Source organism: Stegostoma tigrinum, chromosome 6 (genome assembly GCF_030684315.1).
Source record: "Stegostoma tigrinum isolate sSteTig4 chromosome 6, sSteTig4.hap1, whole genome shotgun sequence".
NCBI lineage: Eukaryota > Metazoa > Chordata > Chondrichthyes > Orectolobiformes > Stegostomatidae > Stegostoma > Stegostoma tigrinum.
Genome location: NC_081359.1, coordinates 99,634,498 through 99,642,007, shown reverse-complemented (window position 1 = coordinate 99,642,007; position 7,510 = coordinate 99,634,498). Strand labels below are relative to the sequence as shown.

Here is a 7,510-nt window from a genome sequence, read left to right as displayed (position 1 = left end):
AGCCTTTTTCCTCAAATGGAGATGGCTAGCACGAGGGGCCACAGCTTTAAATTGAGGGGTGATAGATATAGGACAGATGTCAGAGGTAGGTTCTTTACTCAGAGAGTAGTAAGGGCGTGGAATGCCCTGCCTGCAACAGTAGTAGACTCACCAAGTTTAAGGGCAATTAAATGGTCATTGGGTAAACATATGGATGATAATGGAACAGTGTAGGTTAGATGGGATTCAGATTGGTTTCACAGGTTGGCGCAACATGGCGGGCCAAAGGGCCTGTACTGCACTGTAATGTTCTATGTTCTATGTTCATTGTTGTCTATAATGAGTGGATACTGCAATGGGTACGACAGTGTGCCTGACGCTAAATATTCCTTTTTTATTCCAAGACAGAGCAAAGACCTTGGAAGAAGTGAATCTTGCCGCAGCTAACTCAAATTGAAACAGATGAAGACCATACTGTCACATGCATACTTCCGCCATGTTGCATTAAATCAACCTCATTAAGATCATAGAGCTCTTCCTTGAGATTTTTCTCCGTTTCATTGATGTTCTCTGTAAGTAGAAAAACTGAAAAGAATTCATTTATTAATGGGCTCAATCTCACTGAGGAGGCTTCAGTCCTATTGATATCCAACAAGTTGTCCCCATAATCCAAGAGAAAACATATTTACACTATCCCTCCAAGTTTTAACAGACCCTTTGAAAAATTCTGTGGTCTGGATATGCATCGTCACGAAAAGCTAATCAATTCTTACTTGGGCAAATCTTTTTTTGTTAAAATCCCTTATTTGTGATGTATATTGTTTACAGGCAAACAAATGAGAAACAGTTGAGAAAGCTTTGCCTCCTCTACTTACAGTGACAAAGCTAATAAATAGCACAAAACCACATGAGAATCTAAATGTCAGTACAGACACATCACAAAATGATTAAAAACATGTAAGCACTTTTGAAGGCTTTTGAGTGAAATATTTATTAAACAAATGGAGAAGTAGAGTGCATACCTTCTCCAATCTGTGTTGGCCCATGTTTGTTTCAATTGAACGTCAGTCCCTTTCCCATGATAAGGGGTGAAAAAGAATATTTTTGTTAAGAACTTCCATATCACTGGAGGGTTCAGATCAATTCACATCCAACAATCTGCACCGAAGGCTCTGCTCACATTTTGACAGCTGTGAAAAAAATCCACCAACAGCAGCTGAGACAATTTATAACATTCTAAATCAAACACTGTTAACATTCTTTAGAACAAAAAATAACTACTTTGAAAAGAAATCTGCTATAGTAATGGTTAAAAACCAGCAACAAAGTATCATATTTCAGACAATCAGACATTGTCAATGAGATTTTTATCCAGATATGGCCAGCAAGAGTAAGGGAATTTTCTGGCTCTGCCCGCCCGCCTCGATAAAAAGTTCCTGCAAAAGCAGAAATGTTATTCTGGGGGGCATAGGTGTTCACTGGAGTTGGAGACACCAAACTGGAAAAAAATTTGGAGGTGGACATAAGGTTTTTTGGGCTATTTAAAAGGTGGTCCTTTGGTGTGTGGGCCTTCAGCCCAATTGTGATATATGCAATGAAACAGAAAGCAACTCTGTAACTCACACCACTGACAAATCCATACTCCCCCCCATGCCAAACTATGCCCACCAACCTACCTTTCTACAGTCCTCATGCTTCTTCCAAGCCAACCCATACCACTCCACACACTACCATTATCTTTCTTACTCTCCATGCCCATATGTGCACCTACTTTGAAAGTGCTAGTCAAACAAACATTTAAGATCTGGAAGAATAGAGAAGCTGAATGTCATTCAAATGGGAAAGACTGCAGAAAGCTGCAACACAGTGGCATTTGGTCATAAATCACAAAAAAGCCAGCATCCAATTTAATCGGATATTAGGGAAAACAAACGGAATGTCGGCCTTTAGTTCAAAAGGAATGAAATATAAAAATATAAAAGTCTTGATAAAACAGTACAGTGGATCACACATATGACACTGCAAACAGTTTTGGTCCCCTTATTGAAGGAAAAATGTATAGGTTGGGAATTCTGTTTTTGAAAACCTTGGGACCAACTTTTTCTCAGATGAAGAATATTTTTGGTTTTAGGGTATAGTCATTTCACCCTCCACAATCTTTTACTTATCATCTCGCAACCAAAAGCAAAATATTCATTTAACTCTTCATCTGGCTATGCCCTCGTCTGTTGTCAAATCGACTCACATTATCTTTACAGATATCACTAGGTTTTTGATAAACTATTCTTCATTATCTCTGTACTTATTATTCTTTATCTCCATTTGTTGCTACACTTGACTCTCATGTTCAAGTCCATCTGAGTCCATTCAGACCCTTTGGAAAAAAAAATCTTCACTTTTGAGTCTTCTCAAGTACATTCGTGCCAATTATGGTCTTTATGCAAAGATCTGAACTCCATGCGTCCACAGATCTGTTCGAGTACGCTATTGAAAAGACTTTCCAGTTTATTGGCAAGTTTCGTTTTTGAATATGAAGATGAAATATTTTATACCCATCCTTTATTGGCATTGGAGGCAATTCAAAGAATATTCACCAAGTTGATCCCAGGTAAAGAGGGATTTTTTTTTATAAGGAGAGGTTGAGGTGGTTAGGCCTGTATTCAGGGGAGTTTAGAAGAATTAGAGGTGACCTTTTTGACACATACAAGGTTTTTAGAGGACTTGACCAGGTAGAAGTGGAGTGATTATTTCTTCTATTGGGAGAGTCTAGGAGCCAAGGGCATAATCTCAGCATAATAGCACTGAGATGGGGAGGAGCATTTTCTCTCAGATGGCAATGAGTCTATGAAGCTCTTTACCACAGAAGGTGACAGAGGCTGGGTCGTAAAGTATATTTAAGGCTGAGATACACAAGAAGGAAATCAAGGGCTCTTGGGGAAAAGGCAGGAAAGTGGAATTGAGGATAATCAGAATGCCTATGGTGTGGAAGTAGGCCATGCAGCACATTGAGTTCACACTGATCTTCTGAAGAGTATCCCACCCAGGCCCACTCCCTCACTGTATCCCTGCATATCCCATGGTCAATCCACCTAACCTGATATCTTTGAACTGTGGGAGGAAACCAGAGCACCCAAAGGAAACCTGTGCAGGCCACAGGGTGAATATGCAAACTCCACACAGACAGTAACCCAAGGCTGGAAACAAACCTGGGTCTCTGACGTTCTGAGGCAGCAGTGCTAACTACCGAGGCACTGGGCCACCCTCATTAGCCATTACTTCATTAATGGTGGAGGAGACTTGAAGGGTTGAATAGTCTAATTCTGCTCTTAAGTTTTCTGGTCTTATTGTCTTTAAGTATCAACATTTGAAACTGTAAGCACTTACCATCTCTTTATCTTATGTAAGTCAGCATTCAGCAGTTGAGTAATTGACATGAGAGAATAATTGGCCAATCAGGCACTGCTTTCCTTTAGGTACCATTATTCTACATAATAAAGGGTGTTTCCACTCTTAGCCAAGCCTCATTTTTCATTTTACCTTATTTCATGGAGGCATCCTTCTCTTCTCTGCTTCTGAGCTTGCCATTCAATCCCAAAACTGTCAGTTCAATCAAAGGGCTGATGGTTTTGTAGCCTTGGCATCTTGAGAGGGCAAAATATCCAAGATCTAAGTTTAATCTACTTGATTTGATGTTTGACTCACTTATTAAGACTAGCAAGGACTCTGCATGTTTTCCCAACAGCACACTCACTGACATTGCTTACGGACCTGGAGTGACTAATTAAAACTTCTATTTATTAATATTGCCAATGCAAAGTCCCGGAAACTGATTCGTGATATTCAGGTTTCTTTGGATATTCAGGATGCCGCCCAATGGTTTTTGTTTCTTGCTGATCCTGAACAAGACACTTTAACCAGTTAACCTGCAACTAACTCGATGATTCCAGTTCTTCTAACCCAATCCTAATTCATACTAAATCGCATTCACTCATTCCTTTCCTGCTTGCTGACATATACTATTCCCAGTCTGGTAATTAATGAATTTTAAAGTTCCCATCTTGTTTTCTGATCCTTCCATGGACTCAACCCTCTCAAACTCTACACCTATCTGCAGCACTACTATTGTCCAAGATCTCTATACTCCTCCCATTGTAGCCTCTTGAACATTCTCGATTTAAATTACTCAAGCAACATCCATGCCTTCAGCTAGCTGGACTTGAAGCTCCGGTGTGCGCTCACTGAATTCCCAGTTCAACATCTTTGTCTTCCTTTAAGATAAACCTTAAAAATGTTCTGTCCTAATACCTTGTTATATGGTTTGGTGTTGAACTTCATGAAACTGCTGCTGTGAAGTATCTTTGAAGGTTTTCGAGGATTGGAGGATTTCAAGTGTTGTGCCCTTGTCCAAGAAGGGCAGTAGAGATGACCCAGGTAATTATAGACCAGTGAGCCTTATGTCTGTTGTAGGAAAAGTTTTGCAAAGGATTATAAGCGATAGGATTTGTAATAATCTAGCAAGCAACAATTTGATCGGAGACAGTCAACATGGATTTGTCATGGGCGGGGCGTGTTTCACAAACCTCATTGGGTTTTTTGAGAAGGTGACCAAGCATGTGGATGAGGGTAGGGCAGTTGACTTGGTGCACATGGACTTCAGTAAAGCCTTTGATAAGGTTCCGCATGGTAGGCTATTGGACAAAATACAGAGGCACAGGATTGAGGGAGATTTAGCAGTTTGGATTAGAAACTGGCTTTCTGTAAGAAGGCAACGAGTGGTGGTTGATGGAAAATATTCAGCCTGGAGTCGGGTTACTAGCAGTATGCCTCAAAGATCTGATTTGGGGCCACTGCTGTTTGTCATTTTTATAAATGACTTGGACACAGGCATAGGTGAATGGGTTAGTAAGTTTGCAGATGACACTAAAGTCGGTGGAGTGGTGGACTGTGTGGAAGAATGTTGCGGGTTGCAGGGAGACTTGGATAAACTGCAGAATTGGGCTGAAGGTTGGAAAATGGAGTTCAATGTGGATAAATGTGAGGTGATTCACTTTGGGAAGAATAATGGGAAGGCAGAATACTGGGTCAATGGAAAGATTCTTGATAATGTGGATGTGCAGAGGGATCTTGGTGTCCACGTACATAGATCCCTGAAAGTTGCCACCCAGGTTGATAGTGCTGTTAAGAAGGCAAAGGGTGTGTTAGGTTTTATTGGTAGAGGGATTGAGTTCCGGAGCCGTGATGTCATGTTGCAACTGTACAAAACGCTAGTGCGGCCTCACTTGGAATATTGCGCACAGTTCTGGTCGCCCCCATTACAGGAAGGATGTGAAAGCACTGGAAAAGGTGCAGAGGAGATTTACCAGGATGTTGCCTGGTCTGAAGCAAAGGTCTTATGAAGAAAGGCTGAGGGACTTGGGTCTGTTCTCATTGGAGAGAAGGAGGCTAAGAGGGGATTTAATAGAGACATACAAGATGATCAGAGGATTAGATAGGGTGGACAGTGAGAGTCTTTTTCCTAGGATGATGACATCAGCTTGTACGAGGGGGCATAGATACAAATTGAGGGGTGATAGATTTAAGACAGATGTCAGAGGCAGGTTCTTTAGTCAGAGAATGCTAAGGGCGTGGAATGCCCTGCCTGCCAATGTAGTTAACTCAGCCACATTAGGAGCATTTAAACAGTCCTTGGATAAGCATATGGATGATGATGGGATAGTGTAGAGGGATGGGCTTAGATTAGTTCACAGGTCGGTGCAACATCGAGGGCCGAAGGGCCAGTTCTGCGCTGTATTGTTCTATGATCTATATTCTAAGGTTTTGCTATATTAATGGCACTATATAAATGTAATTGTTGTTCTGTGGGTCAACTACCACATCAATGTTTGAACCTGTTGGCACCAGATATAAACCTGCATTGTTTTACCTAGTTTTGGGGGTGGGGGGTAGGGCTGATCACCGAGTACCAATCAGGAATAGAATTGTAGATTTATGTCCTCCCCTGTATTGGTGACAAATGCTGGTATATGGGACTAGGTCAGATTGGGATATCTGGTCAGCAGGGATGACTTGGGCCAAAGGGTCTGTGTTGTATGGCTTTATATGCCATTCTATTGTCAAGCAGGGAAAGTAAGCACAGCTGATGCAGGCTATTCAAAGTATCTTGTTTGGATCACTCAATATCTTGCATACTTTTTGGGTGTCCTTTTTGACTCACCACCTTTCAGAGCCGAAGAATCAGCGGTACCCACCTTACCATTAGAATCTAGAACCTTTCAGCTCCGATACCTGATCACAAACCAGCATATGCAGTTACACCCTGAGTTATGTGGGGCATTCATTCTGTATTTGTAACAATCTCGGCTAATTGTTTGAACTGTTGGGGTCAAAATGTATCTTTTCTGAACAACACAAAGACCTACTTTCCCCACTGAATGTATCCATGACATCCATTGTCATGGCATAAAGTTCGCATGGAATGTGCAAGAAGTTTACTAATAAATAAAGACTCTAAAATTTAGGGTGTGCTTCTGCATTGATCCCAAAGTGCCCAAAAGAACAGACTTCTTTACATTTAATTGTAAAGGAAACACATTTCCACTGGGGCCAAGAATGAGACCATCATTAGAGATAAACAAAAGGGCAGGTCTCACATTGGCTCCCAGATAAATAGATGAATCCTCAGTGGTCAAACTGTATGATAAACCTTAACGATAGGTATGAAGGAAAATGCATCGATTATACATCTCCGGCATGGCTTTTCCTGTTGTTTCACAACTTTTATCTCCAAAGTCTTCCTATGTTCAACTTTTTTTCAGAAAAGCTGAATTGATTATACGCTGGCATGAGCTTGCTGCAACACAGAACTCACATTGCCATCTCACCTGAGGCCAGACAATATCTTTTAAAGCTGAACATTAAGCAGAATAATAAGAAACATGTGTTAACTTTCAGGATCTGGGAGGGTGGCTTTTAAAATTTTAAGTCATTAGAATTACAGCCTTTTCTCCTATTTATTCTATGCATCAGGAAAGATTGGGTTACATTACCATTTTAAAGCTCTTGAAATAGCTATACGGGTTTTTGCATCTGGTTACCTGTTGACATTGTCTTGCCTGCTGACAGGTGCAGCGACACGTCAGAGTAGAGGAGAGAGCTCATTCACACATTGGTACAGATGCCACTTGAGGTTTAATGTCAGCAGCTGAAGGAAGGGGATATATTATTTTCACACACAGCAATGGTATTTTTAGGCTATATGCTAAGCAGACACGGAATGGGTCAGCAGATTGGATGCCCAGGGCAAGCTTTTCATTTCCACTTGTGTCAGCAATTCTTGCATTCGTTTCCGACAGTTTAGATTTTAGTCCTGCTTCCCTCAGCCAAGATGTGGGTGGCTTGACAATTCTAGAACAACAGCAGTTAAAAAGGGCAAATGTACCGTAACACAAAAACAGGACTATTCTTAAATCGAAACACCCAAGTTTACCAAATTTAACTTGTTAGTCCAATTGCATTTCTCCAATGCGCGGTC

At 41.0% G+C, this 7,510-nt stretch overlaps 1 long non-coding RNA gene across 1 annotated transcript; it reads right to left on the bottom strand.

Moving 5' to 3' along the window:
• Positions 1-1,106: 1,106 nt before the first annotated feature.
• On the bottom strand, positions 1,107-7,166 carry LOC125453172 (uncharacterized). Its single transcript, XR_007247713.1, has 3 exons — positions 7,074-7,166; positions 3,517-3,620; positions 1,107-1,169 (listed from the first exon to the last, which is right to left on the bottom strand). It is a non-coding gene; the product is annotated as an uncharacterized LOC125453172 (long non-coding RNA).
• Positions 7,167-7,510: the final 344 nt, after the last annotated feature.